The sequence below is a fragment of the Oncorhynchus gorbuscha genome, linkage group LG06 (genome assembly GCF_021184085.1).
Source record: "Oncorhynchus gorbuscha isolate QuinsamMale2020 ecotype Even-year linkage group LG06, OgorEven_v1.0, whole genome shotgun sequence".
Classification (NCBI taxonomy): domain Eukaryota; kingdom Metazoa; phylum Chordata; class Actinopteri; order Salmoniformes; family Salmonidae; genus Oncorhynchus; species Oncorhynchus gorbuscha.
The window spans coordinates 12,244,611-12,263,987 of NC_060178.1; the positions used below are offsets into that span (position 1 = coordinate 12,244,611).

Below are 19,377 nucleotides of genomic sequence, written 5' to 3' on the forward strand. Positions count from 1 at the left end.
TTTTTCCCTTGGCAGTTTCTCCACCAATTTGACAATTAGATTTTCGCCATAACTGTTGAACTCGGCAATTACATGCTCGACCACAGAGTCTCTCCAAAATAGAGCGTTGCGGCTCATATGGCACACCGAAATAAAATAGTTTTCATGTCTGTTTGGACGGCCGCCCAGCTAAAACTATGTTCAGCCGCTTGACTGACAGAGGGATGTGGGCTTTTTTCTCCCCAAGAAAAATCTTAGGGTCACGAATCCTGACCAAAGACTGAGGCAGTTGAGCTCCCAGTTCCTCTGCTGGCTGCGAGGAGAGAGGAGGTTGCAGGGCAGGGACAGAGGCTTGTGCCTCGACAATGAAAACTCCAGGGGACACTTAACATTTAAGATGCTGATCAGAGGCTGGGGTAAGTCTGGCAAACACTCCGTCCTATTTGCTGACTGGGAGATCACATAAGATGGAATGGGGGTCTTGTGAGGTTGTCTGTACTTCTTTAAGAGACTAACTTAATGATGGGATAAAATTGAGAGTTGTCTATTACTGCCTGGCATCTGACTAAGTCTTAGAATCATTCGCCTCATACACACACCACTAAGCTCATCAGTAGAAAGTGGAGCTCATGGCATCTTTGACACTGTTTCTCACTGTTACTGCTGTTACTGTGTCGGTTGATACAGAGCCTCTGCACTCTAAAAAAAATGTGGATTAAAAACAACCCAGCATTGGGTAAATAGTGGACAGAACACATGTTGAGTTATTTTGACCCAACCAGTTGCGTCACTTAGTTGGGTTGTTTTCTTTGAAGACAGGGGGTGTGGCTTATAGTGGGGGGGTGGCTTTCAGGTAGTTATTTTTGGCCACGTGTAAATTGCATTCCTGTTCATCATGTTAAGTTCGTACACTGCATATTTCACTTTCCTTAAATATTTTTGCACAATACATGATCTAACACAAAATTAATTAAACATTATTTAAGTATTATAACAAAATGGTAACTGGTTCCCAACATTGGGACATACTTGGGTACGCCTCACAAATGTTTCATTGCTCAACTTAAAGATTACAATACAACAAAACATATGAACCGGAATGACATTTACTCTCACGGGTGGCCAAAAAGCGCTATCTTAAAGCCACTCCCTTACTAAGCCACGCCTCCAGTCTTTTGATCTGATCCAGTGGCTCATAGCTCAATAACCCAGCATCAATAACCCAGCATCAATAACCCAGCATCAATAACCCAGCATCAATAACCCAGCATCAATAACCCAACAACCCAACTGAGTGAACCAACTGGCTTGATCAAAATAGCCCAACTTATGTTCAATATTTACCCAAATTGGGATGTTTTTAAACCCACATTTTTTGTCCAATATGTGCCAGACCAGACCACTCAGTGGATCCGATTTGCTCTTTGTGTCCCACTGAAAATATGTATTGAGTGGGGTTTTATTTAGAGTTAGGCATGGGCTGCAAACCCCTAAGGCCACAGCTCGTTGGAGTCTGTAAATCTGAGTGTTGGGTGTGGGTGGAAGCTGTGTAAGATGACAATGATTATAGTTGATTATTGGCCGGGGTTGGCCATCATAGTAAATAAGAATTTGTTCTCAAATGACTTGCCTAGTTAAATAAAGGTTAAATACATTTTAAAAGTAGGCAACAATGATTGATTGGTCTCTGTGTGTGTCTGTGTGTGTGTCTGTGTGTGTGTGTCTCTGTATCTGTGTGTGTCTGTGTGTGTGTCTCTGTGTCTGTGTCTCTGTGTCTGTGTGTGTGTCTGTGTGTGTGTCTGTGTGTGTGTCTCTGTATCTGTGTGTGTCTGTGTGTGTGTCTCTGTGTCTGTGTCTGTGTCTGTGTGTGTCTGTGTGTGTGTCTCTGTGTCTGTGTCTCTGTGTCTGTGTCTCTGTGTCTGTGTGTGTCTGTGTCTGTGTGTCTCTGTGTCTGTGTGTCTCTGTGTCTGTGTGTGTCTGTGTGTGTGTCTCTGTGTCTGTGTCTCTGTGTCTGTGCTTGTGCATGCACATGTTCATATGTTATGTGTATATGACTGGCTGCTTGCCTGAGGCCACATTAGCAGAGCTCCTCTCATTCTTCTCTGGCCTGTTGAACAGCTGGGAGGGGAGTGGCCTGCCTGACTAACTAACATGAAACACACATGTAGGTGTGGCTCCTAGCTCTGGCCCAGTGGCGGCTGCTGAGGGGAGGACAGCTCATAATAATGGCTGGAACAGAGTGAATGGAATGGCTCAAACACATGGAAACCATGGAAACCACATGTTTGATGTTGTTGATACCTTTCCACATATTCCGCTCCAGCCATTACCATGTGCCCATCCTCCCCAATTAAGGTGTCACCAAACTCCTGTGCTCTGGCCCCTGATTGTACTCCCATACTTTTTAATTAGCTTCTCTCTACAAGCATGGTAATTGGTGGATTCCACTTTAAAAACCTCCTCTCTCCTTCACAACCCTCCACCCATAGTCACCACCCATCATCATAAGAGGGCCATGATGGGGTAATGTGTTGTCCTGATCATGGGTATAGATAACATGGTGGGTGTGGCTCAGTCCATTGACCACTGCTATACCGTGCATTTGAAAAGTATTCAGACTACTTGAATTTTTCCATGTTATGTTACAGCCTTATTCTAAAATGTATTAAATACATTTTCCTCTCATCAATCTACACACAATACCCCATAATGACAAAGCAATTAGATTTTGATTTTTTGTGTGCAAATTACATTTAAAAAACTGAAATATCACATTTACATAAGTATAAATGTGGGACCTTATATATATATATATATATATATATATATAAAACTATTTAATCAATATTAGAATAAAGCTGTAACTTAACAACATGTGTAAAAAGTCTAGGGGTCTGACAAGGGCTCTGAATGCCCTGTAGTTGGAACCCGTTATGCTTCAGCTGATGCATACAGTATATGTGTTTGATTGTAATGTCTAGCTTGGCTGGAAGCACTGTGCTTGATGTAGCTAAGCGAGCAGAGGGTCCTCCAGGAAATACATGGAGAATGGACCTGCACAGAGACATAACATATAAAAAATATCCTTGTAGAATATACAGTGCCTTGCGAAAGTATTCGGCCCCCTTGAACTTTGCAACCTTTTGCCACATTTCAGGCTTCAAACATAAAGATATAAAACTGTATTTTTGTGTGAGGAATCAACAACAAGTGGGACACAATCATGAAGTGGAACAACATTTATTGGATATTTCAAACTTTTTTAACAAATCAAAAACGTAAAAATTGGACGTGCAAAATTATTCAGCCCCCTTTTATTAAGTTAATACTTTGTAGCGCCACCTTTTGCTGCGATTACAGCTGTAAGTCGCTTGGGGTATGTCTCTATCAGTTTTGCACATCGAGAGACTGAATTTTTTTCCCATTCCTCCTTGCAAAACAGCTCGAGCTCAGTGAGGTTGGATGGAGAGCATTTGTGAACAGCAGTTTTCAGTTCTTTCCACAGATTCTCGATTGGATTCAGGTCTGGACTTTGACTTGGCCATTCTAACACCTGGTTATGTTTATTTTTGAACCATTCCATTGTAGATATTGCTTTATGTTTTGGATCATTGTCTTGTTGGAAGACAAATCTCCGTCCCAGTCTCAGGTCTTTTGCAGACTCCATCAGGTTTTCTTCCAGAATGGTCCTGTATTTGGCTCCATCCATCTTCCCATCAATTTTAACCATCGTCCCTGCTGAAGAAAAGCAGGCCCAAACCATGATGCTGCCACCACCATGTTTGACAGTGGGGATGGTATGTTCAGGGTGATGAGCTGTGTTGCTTTTACGCCAAACATAACGTTTTACATTGTTGCCAAAAAGTTCAATTTTGGTTTCATCTGACCAGAGCACCTTCTTCCACATGTTTGGTGTGTCTCCCAGGTGGCTTGTGGCAAACTTTAAACAACACTTTTTATGGATATCTTTAAGAAATGGCTTTCTTCTTGCCACTCTTCCATAAAGGCCAGATTTGTGCAATATACGACTGATTGTTGTCCTATGGACAGTGTCTCCCACCTCAGCTGTAGATCTCTGCAGTTCATCCAGAGTGATCATGGGCCTCTTGGCTGCATCTCTGATCAGTCTTCTCCTTGTATGAGCTGAAAGTTCAGAGGGACGGCCAGGTCTTGGTAGATTTGCAATGGTCTGATACTCCTTCCATGTCAATATTATCGCTTGCACAGTACTCCTTGGGATGTTTAAAGCTTGGGAAATCTTTTTGTATCCAAATCCAGCTTTAAACTTCTTCACAACAGTATCTCGGACCTGCCTGGTGTGTTCTTTGTTCTTCATGATGCTCTATGCGCTTTTAACAGACCTCTGAGACTATCACAGTGCAGGTGCATTTATACGGAGACTTGATTACACACAGGTGGATTGTATTTATCATCATTAGTCATTTAGGTCAACATTGGATCATTCAGAGATCCTCACTGAACTTCTGGAGAGAGTTTGCTGCACTGAAAGTAAAGGGGCTGAATAATTTTGCACGCCCAATTTTTCAGTTTTTGATTTGTTAAAAAAGTTTGAAATATCCAATAAATGTCGTTCCACTTCATGATTGTGTCCCACTTGTTGTTGATTCTTCACAAAAAAATACAGTTTTATATCTTTATGTTTGAAGCCTGAAATGTGGCAAAAGGTCGCAAAGTTCAAGGGGGCCAAATACTTTCGCAAGGCACTGTAACTAAATATACTGAACCATTTAAGGCTGGCTTCCCAAGACACATATTCTCCATTAAAATGTTTTTTTTGGTCCAACACTAGGCTTAGAGTTAACCTGTTATGATTAACTACTGTTGTTTTCTTAACCCATCACCATTAATTTGAATGATAACATATTGGCCTACAGTTAGCATTTTTCCATGTGCTGTTCCACCAGTGGCTTACTCCATTGTTATTGTCTGTTTATACTCTTCTGTCTGCATCTGTGTGGCCAAAGCGTGTGTCAAGGCGAGGTCAGTTCGTGTTTCGTCCCCTACCCTCTGGAGTCCCTTGGTTTAATCCATCGCTCACACGATGTCGGCCTGCTCTCCTCCTCACATTTCCAAAACAAGGTTATACTGTGTTTTTCTCAATGGAAGTCCACGGCCTGCATTCACAAAGTGTCTGAGTAACAGTGCTGGATGTAGTATCAGTTTTGCCTTTTAGATCATAATAAACAAGATTACATGGGCAGGAAGGGACCTGATCCTAGATCAGCACTCCTACTTTGAGACACTTTGTGAATACGTTGTCTGCTTGATGAAGCTAGCACCCCTATGGCTTTTATAGACTATAAATGAGGTCTCACAGATTTCTCCCTCAACCCAAGCCCAAAGGCAGAATACACTATGAAACTTCAAGGCAAGTCCTCTTTTATTTTCTCGAGTTGTTTTTATGGAAATGTCCACTGCCAAAAAGTAAATTTGTGCAATCCCTGATGAATTACAAATGCTTCAGAAGTCCTCTAAAACTGAAGTGGTTGGCACAGTCATGCTGTCTTTAGTAACTTTAGTCATGACAATACTTTGCCAGTTTAGCAGGTCGCCCCTACGTGAAACTCCAGGCACAAAAATAAAACATTGTTTTCGTTGCACTTTCATCAAGCTTCTCTGTGGGGCAATTGAAAGCAGAGATGATGGCCAGGCCCATTCCATGACAATATTAGAAATATTCCAGGCATTTCTAAAATTAGCTTGACACCAAACACCATTAGTAGCTGATGCCGGGCCGACCCCCAGAGAGGACGTTTTTTTATGGAGGTCAACGAGACAGCTTTGAATTTGAATATAAGTTTTGTAATGCTTAGTCTGTTATAACTGTAGTGATACAAATTGGACACGTGGAATCCCAGCAATTTTGACAAAAAAAAAACTTTATATGGGAGTTGTGCCTGTTGTTCACACATTCATCTGCCCTCTCATTGCCTAGAATGGTCACACCTGATCTTACCTCCTCCCACTTTCTTCCTTTTTTAAGACATTTATTTTGAATTGTTACAGCAGTCACTTGATCAATCAGTAGTATCTGATCAATATAATGGATAATCTGTGCCGACTTCCAGCTGTTGACCTTTTAACCTGGTGAGTTTAATGTACCGCCCTCTGTCACTAATAATAAACAAGTGGGTTAGCATGACATAACCCTAACCCAATTTGTAAGTCGCTCTGGATAAGAGTGTCTGCTAAATGACTTAAATGTAAAAAATGTAAAATGACATGAGATGAGCCTTAACCTTCTGTCTCTACCTCATTTGCTTCCCTCTTTCACGGTCTACCTCCACTGCCTCTCTCTATACTCCCTTCTCTCTCCCTAAGTTCTAATTGGAAAGCTGGAAGAGGTGTACGGGCTGGCAGGTCTTTAGTGTTAAACTACTGGGAGATTGAGTAAGGGAGTTCTGTTAGGGGGTGAACATAGAAATCCATTGTGTGCGCAGTACAAATGAGGGTAATATCTATCTCCTCCTCCTTACAGTCAGTGTTGATTCAGTGGTTGGATTCCTCAGGGAACCTTGTGAGGGAACTCTTAACTGCATCACAAATTGCACCCTATGTCAGGGATCATCAACTAGATTCATCCGCGGGGACCATTTTTTCTTGAGCAGTTGGTCAGGGGCCCAGAAAATAAAACCTTTCAAGCATACATTTGTATATGATCAAAAATATACAGGTAACTGCCAAAATAATGGAACCACTTGTGTAAATGAGGGATACAAAGTATATTGAAAGCAGGTGCTTCCACACAGGTGTGGTTCCTGAGTTAATTAAGCAATTAACATCCCATCATGCTTAGGGTCATGTATAACAATGCTATGCAGGCCATTATTTTGGCTACAATTGCTATGCACCCATAGGATGACAGGGCATGAGTGGTCACTGAATGGTTTGAGGAGCATGAAAATAATGTAAACCATATGCCGTGGCTTCTCAATCACCAGCGCTCAACCCAATTGAACACTTATGCGAGATTCTGGAACGGCACCTGAGACAATGTTTTCCACCATCAACAAAACACAAAATGGTGTTCTAGACACTTGTAGAATCTATGCCAAGATGCATTGAAGCTGTTCTGGCTCGTGGTGCCCCGACGCCCTATTACGACCTTATTTTCGTGTTTCTTTTATTATGGCACTTACCTGTCTCTCTATTATGCGTGGTGATACTTTGGAACAGACTTCCAAAAATAAAATCACTTGGAGCTGATATGTTGGTGTTTATACAGTCGTTTATGTCTCCTCGCACACAGCATACTACTTTAGACCAGGACCCTGCCCCCATATAGTGTACTACTTTAGACCAGGACCCTGCCCCCATATAGTGTACTACTTTAGACCAGGACCCTGCCCCCATATAGTGTACTACTTTAGACCAGGACCCTGCCCCCACATAGTGTACTACTTTAGACCAGGACCCTGCCCCCACATAGTGTACTACTTTAGACCAGGACCCTGCCCCCATATAGTGTACTACTTTAGACCAGGACCCTGCCCCCATATAGTGTATTACTTTAGACCAGGACCCACATATAGTGTACTACTTTAGACCAGGACCCTGCCCCCATATAGTGTACTACTTTAGACCAGGACCCTGCCCCCATATAGTGTACTACTTTAGACCAGGACCCTGCCCCCACATAGTGTACTACTTTAGACCAGGACCCTGCCCCCATATAGTGTACTACTTTAGACCAGGACCCACATATAGTGTACTACTTTAGACCAGGCCCCCATATAGTGTACTACTTTAGACCAGGCCCCCATATAGTGTACTACTTTAGACCAGGCCCCCATATAGTGTACTACTTTAGACCAGGCCCCCATATAGTGTACTACTTTAGCCCAGGGCCCCCATGTAGTGTACTACTTTAGACCCCCCCCCATATAGTGTACTACTTTAGACCCCCCTCCCATATAGTGTACTACTTTAGACCACCCTCCCATATAGTGTACTACTTTATATGGGGGGGGCTCTGGTTTAGTAGTACCCTATATGGGGGGCTCTGGTCTAGTGAACTACTTTAGACCCCCCTCCCATATAGTGTACTACTTTAGACCAGGGCTCATGGGGCTTTATTCAAAAGTAGTGAACTATAAAATGGAATAGGGCACAGCCCTCCGCACTCTCTCTGGTTTTTGTGGCCTCTCACCACTTCCTTAACAAGCTGGTCTATCCTTTAGCGACGATAGCCTAACCTCCTGAGAATGTGTCTGTTTTACCGTAGGCTTTTGACTGTGTGGTGGAACAACACTAACAAAAACACCTCCAGAATACTATTTGGGCTCTGAAGTGATGTTTGTTTTTTTGAGACTTAGCATAGTAACCTAGGTCTGGGCATGGCCCCCCTCTCCACCACACACACACACACACACACACACACACACACACACACACACACACACACACACACACACACACACACACACACACACACACACACACACACACACACACACACACACACACACACACACACACACACACACACACACACACACACACACACACACACTTCTAATGTCAACCAGCTGTAGATTTTAGTTGCAAAGGATCCCCCGCCCTCTCCTCCTTTCACTTTCAGGCCCTCACTTTCTGTGTGGCCCTTTCATGTAGGATTAGTTCCACACCCACTGAGGAACACAGGGCAGTATCCGCTCAGGGCATATTAATGGGATATGAATGCCATTATTTACGTCATGGTAGGAGTCAGTGGAGGGAGAAGGCTAGACAGCAGGTTGTAAATTGCATTTGCATTTGACTCCTGTGTTTTTGAGGTCTGTCATTCTCAGATGAAAGCAAAGAAGAGAGGCAGAAAACAGGTGCAAAGCCATTGCTAAGGCATTCCATTTAACTGGGGAGCCTGTGTCACGGAAACTCCAGTGACGTCATTGGGAAGAGATTGACCGTAGAAGATTGAACCAAAACACAGATTATCCATTATTTTGATCAGATACTCAAGTGGCTGCTCTAAAAATTAAAATAAATGTCTTCAAAAATGGAAGGCAGAAAGAAAGAAAGAAGGAGGCAAGGTCGGGTGGGACCATTCTAGCCACGGTTACCACTAGTTACCTCAGCCACAACGCTGTTTTGTAAGATTTCATGAAAACAAAAATGTGTATTTTGATTTTAATTTAAAGTTAGGTTTAGGCATGAAATAGGTTGGGTTCATGACTTTGTGGCTGTGGTAACTACTGATGAACTGAAAGAACTCAGATATAAAGTGTTTCTTCTCGAAGTTGCCAAGATGTTACGTGTCCTAATTATATATCAGTACACTCCTAACAACCTAATGATTACAAAACTTCCATTCTATCAACTAAATTCGACACTCTCATTGACCTCCATACCAACACTCGCTTGGTTAGCGAAAAATAAGAAAAATAAATGCCACTTGCTGGACAAGACAGATTTTGGGCCCAGTTACCCCTCTCGCTTTACCTGTTCTTCTCTGACCAAAATGATGTTGTCGGCGATGGCTGAGAATTTACTTCAAAGGACTTTTTGGTCTGATAGTGGCTTCTTGCCAAAGGAGCGGAACACATCAATCTCATAAAACCTTTCCAGCAATAGTAAGCTGTGGTGTATTATTAGTGCCAGATGTTTTTATGGTCAACTGCCCCTTAGAAATACATTTCTCTGGTTTAAACAGCCTACGTGGGTTAGAAACCTTAATTCTAGCCTCAAAAGTGACTAAAAAATAGGATAATTTTGGTCATAAAGTCTGTCTCGTCCAAAACAGAGTTTTGTAAATGAGTTCGTCATAATTTACTGGAGGGTTGGGTATGGATTACAACCATGCACACTTCCCGTACTAACATGAGAGAAGCAGCTGTACGGATTGCACTCTATCCAAATTTTATAGCAGCCAGAACCTCCAGACAGTGAGACAGACCTGCCTGTTGCGCACAAAATAAATGCTGGGTAAATAGTGGACAGAACACAGGTTGGGTTATTTTTTACCCAGATAGTTGGGTCAATTGGTTGGGTTATTTTTTACCCAGATAGTTGGGTCAATTAGTTGGGTTATTGAGCTATTATCCACCGGATCAGAAGACTGGAGGCGTGGCTTAGTAGGGCTGTTGCTTTCAGCTGATTATTTTTAGCCACCCATTTAGAGTCTATGTAATTCTGGTTGATCTGTTCTATTGTATTGTCAGCACCAACTAGGGTTGAGCACTGGTCATTTTGTATGGAAACGTGGCTTAGAAAAGTAAAACACATAATGTGGCATAACATTAAAGGAAAATTGTAATTTTTAATGTAGAAACATTGCATGATTAACCGGAATGACATTTACTCACAGGTGGCCAAAAATACTTATCTGAAAGCGAAACTCCCAATAGCTCACGTCTCCTGAAAATAACCTATGGATTACATTAAAAAAGACCCACAAGTTGGGTTAACCCAGCACGAAGGGAAATAAAAACAACAACTGATGGTTAAATGAACCCATGATTGGGTAATCCAAAGGTGTTGCCTATTGGGGGCATGGCTTTCAGACACTTATTTTTGGCCACTCGCGAGAGTAAATATAATTTATATTCATTTGCACACTGCAAATTTACATTTTCTTTCAATATTATTATTATTATGTTTTCTTTTTACCTTTATTTAACCAGGCAAGTCAGTTAAGAACATATTCTTATTTTTGCACATTATGTATTTTAATATAAAATGTCAAACATTATTAATTAAATATTATAACAAAGTGGTAATTATCCCAACATTGGGATATGCAGTTGAAGTTGTAAGTTTACATACACCTTAGCCAAATACACTTCAACTCAGTTTTCACAATTTCTGACATTTAATCCGAGTAAAAAGTCCCTGTCTTAGGTCAGTTAGGATCACCACTTTATTTAAAAAATGTGAAATGTCAGAATAATAGTAGAGAGAATGATTTGTTTCAGCTTTTATTTCTTTCATCACATTCCCAGTGGGTCAGAAGTTTACATACACTAAATTAGTATTTGGTAGCATTGACTTTAAATTGTTTAACTTGGGTTAAACATTTTGGGTAGCCTTCCACAAGCTTCCCACAATAAGTTGGGTGAAGTTTGGCCCATTCCTCCTGACAGAGCTGGTGTAACCGAGTCACGTTTGCAGGCCTCCTTGCTCGCACATGCTTTTTCAGTTCTGCCCACAAATTTTCTATAGGATTGAGGTCATGGCTTTGTGATGGTCACTCCAATACCTTGACTTTGTTGTCCTTAAGCCATTTTGCCTCAACTTTGTGAGTGTGCTTGGGGTCATTGTCCATTTGGAAGACCCATTTGCGATCAAGCTTTGACTTCCTGACTGATGTCTTGAGATGTTGCCTTAATATATGCACATAATTTTCCATCCTCATGATGCCATCTATTTTGTGAAGTAAACCAGTCCCTCCTGCAGCAAAGCACCCCTACAACATGATGCTTTTTTAACGGAGGTTTTGGAGCAGTGGCTTCTTCCATGCTGAGAGGCCATTCATGTTAGGTCGATACAGGACTCGTTTTACTGTGGCTATAAAATCCTTTGTACCTGTTTCCTCCATTATCTTCACAAGGTCCTTTGCTGTTGTTCTGAGATTGACTTGCACTTTTCGCACCAAAGTACATTAATCTCTAGGAGACCGAACGCGTCCCTTCCTGAGCGGTATGACGGCTGCGTGGTCCCATGGTGTTTATACTTGTGTACAGTTGTTTGTACAGATAATGTGGTACCTTCAGGTGTTTGTAAATTGCAACCAAGGATGAACCAGACTTGTGGAGGTCTACCATTTTTTTCTGATGTCTTGGCTGATTTATTTAGATTTTCCCATGATGTCAAGCAAAGAGGCACTGAGTTTGAAGGTAGGCCTTGAAATTAATCCACAGGTGCACCTCCAAATTACTCAAATGATGTCAATTAGCCTATCAGAAGCGTCTAAAGCCATGGCACAATTTCCTGGAATTTTCCAAGCTGTTTAAAGGCAGAGTCAATTTAGTGCATGTAAATGTCTGACCCACTGGAATTGTGATACAGTGAATTATAAGTGAAATAATCTGTCTGTAAACAATTGTTGTAAAAATTACTGCAAAAATCTCTGAAGCTGGAGACTCTTACCTCCCTCACTAGCTTTAAGCACCAGCTGTCAGAGCAGCTCACAGATCCCCTGTACACAGCTCATCTGTAAATAGCCCATCCAATCTACCTCATCCCCATACTGTATTTATTTATTTATCTTGCTCCTTTGCACCCCAGTATCACAACCTGCACATTCATCTTCTGCACATCCTACCATTCCAGTGTTTAATTGCTATATTGTAATTACTTTGCCACCATGGCCTATTTATTGTATACATCTCTTATCCTACCTCATTTGCACTCACTGTGCTGTATATAGATTTTCCTACTGTATTATTGATTTTATGTTTGTTTATTCCGTGTGTAACTGTGTGTTGTTGTATGCGTCAAACTGCTTTGCTTTTTCTTGACCAGGTCGCAGTTGCAAATGAGAACATGTTCTCAACTAGCCTACCTGGTTAAATAAAGGTGAAGTAAAAAAAACTTTCAAAAACTTGTGTCATGCACAAAGTAGACTTTCCAAAACTATAGTTTGTTAACAAGAAATTTGTGGAGTGGTTGATAAACAAGTTTTAATGACTCCATCCTAAGTGTATGTAAACTTCCGACTTCAACTGTACATAGGCACTAAAGTAACTCACACTTTTGCCTTTTTAAAGCTACAAAAGTGTCATATTAACATGTGTTGACAATAAAACTGGACAAATTAAGATGAATGACATTTACTCTCACAAGTGGCCAAAAATAAGTATCTGAAAGCCGTTGTTTTTAACCCAGCATACTCGACAGACCAATCTCTTTTGACCTTGAAGTCGTCAGCCCTGTTCAAATATTCCTAACCAGAAGGTTGCAGTACCGTTGTTTGGCAATATATGTCTATCTGTGGTCCTTAGTTTATGGTCTAGATTCCAATGTCAGTGAACTAGCTAGCTGCGCTAATGTTGCAATTTTGTAGAAAGCCCTTGTTGATACGAGCCGGATGGCCACAGCTAGATAACTACAGTGGGGCAAAAAAGTATTTCGTCAGCCACCAATTGTGCATGTTCTCCCACTTAAAAAGATGAGAGAGGCCTGTAATTTGAATCATAGGTACACTTCAACTATGACAGACAAAATGAGAAAAATCCAGAAAATCACATTGTAGGATTTTTAATTAATTTATTTGCAAATTATGGTGGAAAATAAGTATTTGGTCACCTACAAACAAGCAAGATTTTTGGCTCTCACAGACCTGTAACTTCTTCTTTAAGAGGCTCCTCTGTCCTCCACTCACCTGTATTAATGGCACCTGTTTGAACTTGTTATCAGTATAAAAGACACCTGTCCATAACCTCAAAAAGTCACACTCCAAACTCCACTATGGCCAAGACCAAAGAGCTGTCAAAGAACACCAGAAACAAAATTGTAGACCTGCACCAGGCTGGGAAGTCTGAATCTGCAATAGGTAATATTTAAAAAAAATATTTAACCCTCACACATTAACAAGTCCAATACAGCAAATGAAAGATAAACATCTTGTTAGTCTACCCATCGTGTCTGATTTTTAAAAATGTTTTACAGCGAAAACACAACATATATTTATGTTAGATCACCACCAAATCCCCCAAAACACACAGCCATTTTTCCCAGCCAAAGATAGTCACAAAAGCAGAATTAGAGATAAAATTAATCACTAACCTTTGATAATCTTCATCAGAGGACACTCATATCACATCATGTTACACAATACATTTATGTTTTGTTCGATAATATACATATTTATATCCATAAATATCACTTTCCAGAGTAATTACAGAGAGCCACGTCATATAACAGAAATACTCATCATAAACTTTGACAAAAGATACATGTTTTACATATAATTAAAGATACACTGGTTATTAATCCAACCGCTGTGTCAGATTTTTAAAAACTTTACGAAAAAAGCATGCCATGCAATAATCTGAGACGGCGCTCAGACGTAAATATATTTCTACGCCATGTTGGAATCAACAGAAAAACTAAACTACATCATAAATATTCCCTTACCTTTGATGATCTTTCATCAGAATGCAGTGCAAGAAATTCTATGACTCATTATATCGCCTAGTTCTGCAATAAATCATTGTTTTGTTCGATAAATCAAATCACCAAATCAAATCAAATCAAATTTTGCTAGCACGTTTAGTTCACATGTCCAAAAGCTGGCGCTGGTCCAGGCGAACTCGGACGAACACTTCAAAAAGTTAGATTCCAAGTCGAATAAACTGGTCAAACTGAGAGAATCAATCTTCAGGATGTTATTATCATATATATCCAATAACATTCCAACTGGAGCATTCGTTTTTGTCTACAGAGTAATGGAACGCAAGGCGATATAATGAGTACTGCGCATAACCAGGAACTGGCATTCTGCCAGACCAGTGACTCATTCCCCTCCCATCCGGCCCCACATCACACTAGAGGCTTCATTCCATGTTCTATTGACTGTTGACATCTAGTGGAAGGTGTAGGAAGTGCGAACAGATCCATATCTTATTGGGATGTGAATAGGCGATGAGTTGAAAATCAACCAGCCCCAGAATTTCCACTTCCTATTTGGAAGTTTACCTGTCCTATGAGTTCTGTTATATTCACAGACATAATTCAAACAGTTCTAGAAACTTCAGAGTGTTTCCTATCCAATAGTAATAATAATATGCATATATTAGCATCTGGGACAGAGTAGGAGGCAGTTCACTATGGGCACGCAATTCATCCAAAGTGAAATTGCTGCCCCCTATCCGGAAAAGGTTTAAAGACCAAATTCTTATTTACAATGACGGCCTACCCCGGACCAATTGTGCGCCGCCCTATGGGACTCCCAACCACAGCCAGATGTGATACAGCCTGGAACCGAACCAGGGACTGTAATGACACATCTTGCACTGAAATGCAGTGCCTTAGACCGCTGCGCCACTCGGGAGCCCAGTCCTACCAACGGGACATTAAAACTTCTTAGGGATAGCCGTCCCGTTAACGGGACAGTTGTAAATCATGCAGCTCTTTGTGTCACGATCGCAGATTTTAGAGGAACAACAGATGTCGGTACATAAAAGTGTCTTATATTGGTTAAAAACTTTAATTATTGTTAATATAACTGCACTGTCCAATTTACAGTAGCTATTACTGCAAAAAATGGCATGCTATTGTTTGAGGAGAGCTCCTAACAAAACACTTTTTTCATAGGTTTGATAAATTCACATCTGAAGGTGAAATGTGTACATACATTCTGAAATCTTGCGCTGATTTATCATCCAAAGGGTCCCAGAGATAACATGAAGTGTTGTTATGTTAGATAAAATCCTTTTTCATATCCTAAAAAGGTCCATATAGCATGCACGATCGATGTTGTATATCCGCTTGTTCAAATTGCAAAGAAAGGAATCTGTGAAAACCTAACCCTAAACGTTGGTTCAACCAAAATCACATTCGTATGTATTCCTTGGAGATTCTAGAACATAACCAGACTTCACAATATCATTAGGGGTGTAGTATATCCTATAGGACACCAAATTTGATCAGAAAGCAACACCTTCATGGCACGCCGATTACGTGGCCTGTCTTCATTTGATCGACTGTATCTTTGTCAAATAAGCACCAATCGGGGTCAAACAAAGCTAGCGAGATAGCCAATGAGCTGGGATTTACGGCAGTGTCGGGACCCTGTATCTGTCGCAAAATGTAGCTGCTAATCTTGTGTGACATCAAGCCTTTTCCTTTTGGACAAAAAATACAATATATATATATATATATATATATATATATATATATATATATATATATATATATATATATATATATATATATATATATATATATATATATATATATATATATATATGGAGAGTTGTGAAGTTATGAAAACTGGTTGTTTTGCAAATGTTGAACTTATAATATGGCTACTAATACTGGAAAAATGAAATCAAATTCCAAGTATACAGATTTGACGATATTCTTGCGGAAAAATGTAATGTGAATGTAAATGTCTCCTTCACGATTTGCCCAAACGTACCTGGGTGACTTCACACTAAAAGTCATGTAGTTTGCTAATACTTCAAGTTATCCATCTGCACATACTCTGCTGCCATCTTGTGGATACCATTGGAATTAACACCAATTAACACCAGAGCGATGGCTAGATTTGGGGCCTTTCTGTTGCATTTCAAAGATGATGTTTTTTTCTTTGTATTTTCTTCTACCAGATCTATTGTGTTATATTCTCCTACAATCAAATCACATTTCCACAAACTTCAAAGTGTTTCCTTTCAAATGGTACCAAGAATCTGCATATCCTTGCTTCAGGGCCTGAGCTACAAGCAGTTAGATTTGACCAGGTATTTTGCAGGTCAAAAGGTATTGTTACCTGGCCACATTTCATCTTATCTCCCCATTCGTCAGGTGATGTCTTCATGAACATAGGCCTTAATACCAGAATGTTCCAAGTTGACAATAGTGACCCACTACCTGACCATGTGTTAACTTGCCTCTAGTAAGGACAGTATAACAATAAGGGCTATAGCCATGTGTTGTGTGGTCTCTGCCCCTTTCATTATTAATAAGAAGCTCTTGCTAAGCCTCTGTTGTTTGGGTGTCGGGTATAGTAGCGATCTCCATTTGTTGAAAGAGACTCAGGATCCAGTTGCAGCCTAAGAGTGTGTCCAAAATGCCACTATTGCTAAGATAGCGCACTTTTTTTTATACCAGAACTCTATGGGCCCTGGTCAAAAGTAGTGCACTATATGCGGAATAGGGTGCCATTTGGGAGGCAGACAGACTTTCTTAGTGTCCCTGCGACTGGCGCTTAGAACCATCCGGGGCCTCTTTTAGCTCTGTGTCTCAACCGAGGCTTCTCTCACTCGTCATGTTTATGTATTTATCCCACTATTGTTGATGGACGAGGATCTTAGAATGCATTTGGATATTTCTCTTGGCTTGCTGGACATCTTTCAGGAGGTATGGCAATTCTGTCATCCACTATTTATAAAGTCAAGGGAAAAAAGTTATTGCTATTTTTTATTACAGACAGTAAAGCATTAACATGACAGTGTGTTCGTTTTAGCAGGCTTGTGGTAAAGCTATTGAGATATTTAGGAGCCGGTTTGATTTGGAAAAAAGGGGGAATAGTTGGCTCTTGGTGTCTAAGCAGTTGAGCTGGTTGGGAAACACTTGGAGATTATGCTCACTTTGAAGCAGAGGTTCAATCATTCTAAGCATATCTGTCCACGCTTGTTACCATGACATTTAACAGAGCAGCTGACCTCAGAGCGCACTTGTGTTTATGTGCCTTATTTTACTAGGCAAGTCAGTTAAGAACACATTCTTATTTTCAATGGGCAGTACCACAGATTTGTATCTTAATATAATAATAATAATATATGTCATTTAGCAGACGCTTTTATCCAAAGCGACTTACAGTCATGTGTGCATACATTCTACGTATGGGTGGTCCCGGGGATTGAACCCACTACCCTGGCGTTACAAGCGCCATGCTCTACCAACTGAGCTACAGCTACAGAGTCAAACTTGCAAACTTTCAGTTACCAGCCCAATGCTCTAACCGCTAGGCTACCCTGCCACCCTTGTGTGTTGAGGGTGTGTGTGTGTGTGTGTGTGTGTGTGTGTGTGTGTGTGTGTGTGTGTGTGTGTGTGTGTGTGTGTGTGTGTGTGTGTGTGTGTGTGTGTGTGTGTGTGTGTGTGTGTGTGTGTGTGTGTGTGTGTGTGTGTGTGTGTGTGTGTACAAGCGTGTGCGTGTATTAATGTTTGTATGTGTATGTACAATACCAGTCAAAAGTTTGGACAAACCTACTCACTCAAGGCTTTTTCTTTATTTTTTACTATCATCTACATTGTAGAATAATAGTGAAGACATCAAAACTATGAAATAACACATATGGAATCACGTAGTAACCAAAAAAGTGTTAAACAAAATCAAAATATACTTTATATTCTTCGAAGTAGCCATCCTAAAACATATTTGGATTTGTTTAACACTTTTTTTGGTTACAACATGATTCCATATTAATTCATAATTTTGATGTCTTCACTATTATTCTACAAGCACCCGTACTTTTGACTGTGTGTGTGTGTGTGTGTGTGTGTGTGTGTGTGTGTGTGTGTGTGTGTGTGTGTGTGTGTGTGTGTGTGTGTGTGTGTGTGTGTGTGTGTGTGTGTGTGTGTGTGTGTGTGTGTGTGTGTGTGTGTAACCTGACCCAGCCTGATCTAATTTTCCGGGGGTTAATGTGAGACCACTGGTCCTCTGAGGGAGAGAACGGAGCCCTCTAGACAGCAGACCACTAGTCCTCTGAGGGAGAGAACAGAGCCCTCTAGACAGCAGACCACTGGTCCTCTGAGGGAGAGAACAGAGCCCTCTAGACAGCAGACCACTGGTCCTCTGAGGGAGAGAACAGAGCCCTCTAGACAGCAGACCACTGGTCCTCTGAGGGAGAGAACAGAGCCCTCTAGACAGCAGACCACTGGTCCTCTGAGGGAGAGAACAGAGCCCTCTAGACAGCAGACCACTAGTCCTCTGAGGGAGAGAACAGAGCCCTCTAGACAGCAGACCACTGGTCCTCTGAGGGAGAGAACAGAGCCCTCTAGACAGCAGACCACTAGTCCTCTGGGGGAGAGGACAGAGCCCTCTAGACAGCAGACCACTGGTCCTCTGAGGGAGAGAACAGAGCCCTCTAGACAGCAGACCACTGGTCCTCTGAGGGAGAGAACAGAGCCCTCTAGACAGCAGACCACTGGTCCTCTGAGGGAGAGAACAGAGCCCTCTAGACAGCAGACCGCTGGTCCTCTGATATGACGCCTTAGGAAAGAATGCTCCCAGGCCCAAATGCTTGACATGGTTTTTGGTAGACCACCGTCGGCCTGACTTGGCCTTACAATCAAGCGCTCTTATTTAGTCAAATCAATCTCTGACTGGAAAGTCAAGTCATCATCTCCCAAACTGGTGTCTGACAAGGCTCCAGAGGGCAATTAGGGATTATTGTGGCATGCAAGAAAGAAACAAGCTGAGGGTCTCTCTACAAAGCCTCATGACTGTGTTTTTACATGGTTTCTCTCCAAAGCTGCATTACTGTGTGTTTTTACATTAGGGGCCTCTCCAAAGCTGCATTACTGTGTGTTTTTACATTAGGGGCCTCTCCAAAGCTGCATTACTGTGTGTTTTTACATGGTCTCTCTCCAAAGCTGCATTACTGTTTGCTTTTACATGGTCTGTCTCCAAAGCTGCATTACTGTGTGTTTTTACATGGTCTCTCTCCAAAGCTGCATTACTGTGTGTTTTTACATTAGGGGCCTCTCCAAAGC

General features: G+C 41.3%; 1 protein-coding gene across 2 annotated transcripts in view; it reads left to right on the plus strand.

The window, feature by feature from the left end:
- The window catches only part of LOC124037548 (protein inscuteable homolog), a 101,398-nt gene continuing 82,021 nt past the window's right edge, over nucleotides 1-19,377 (plus strand). For both annotated transcript variants that reach the window (XM_046352354.1, XM_046352356.1), the window contains exon 1: nucleotides 1-395. The gene's annotated coding sequence lies outside the window, so the exon portion shown is untranslated. The remainder of the gene's footprint in view (nucleotides 396-19,377) is intronic.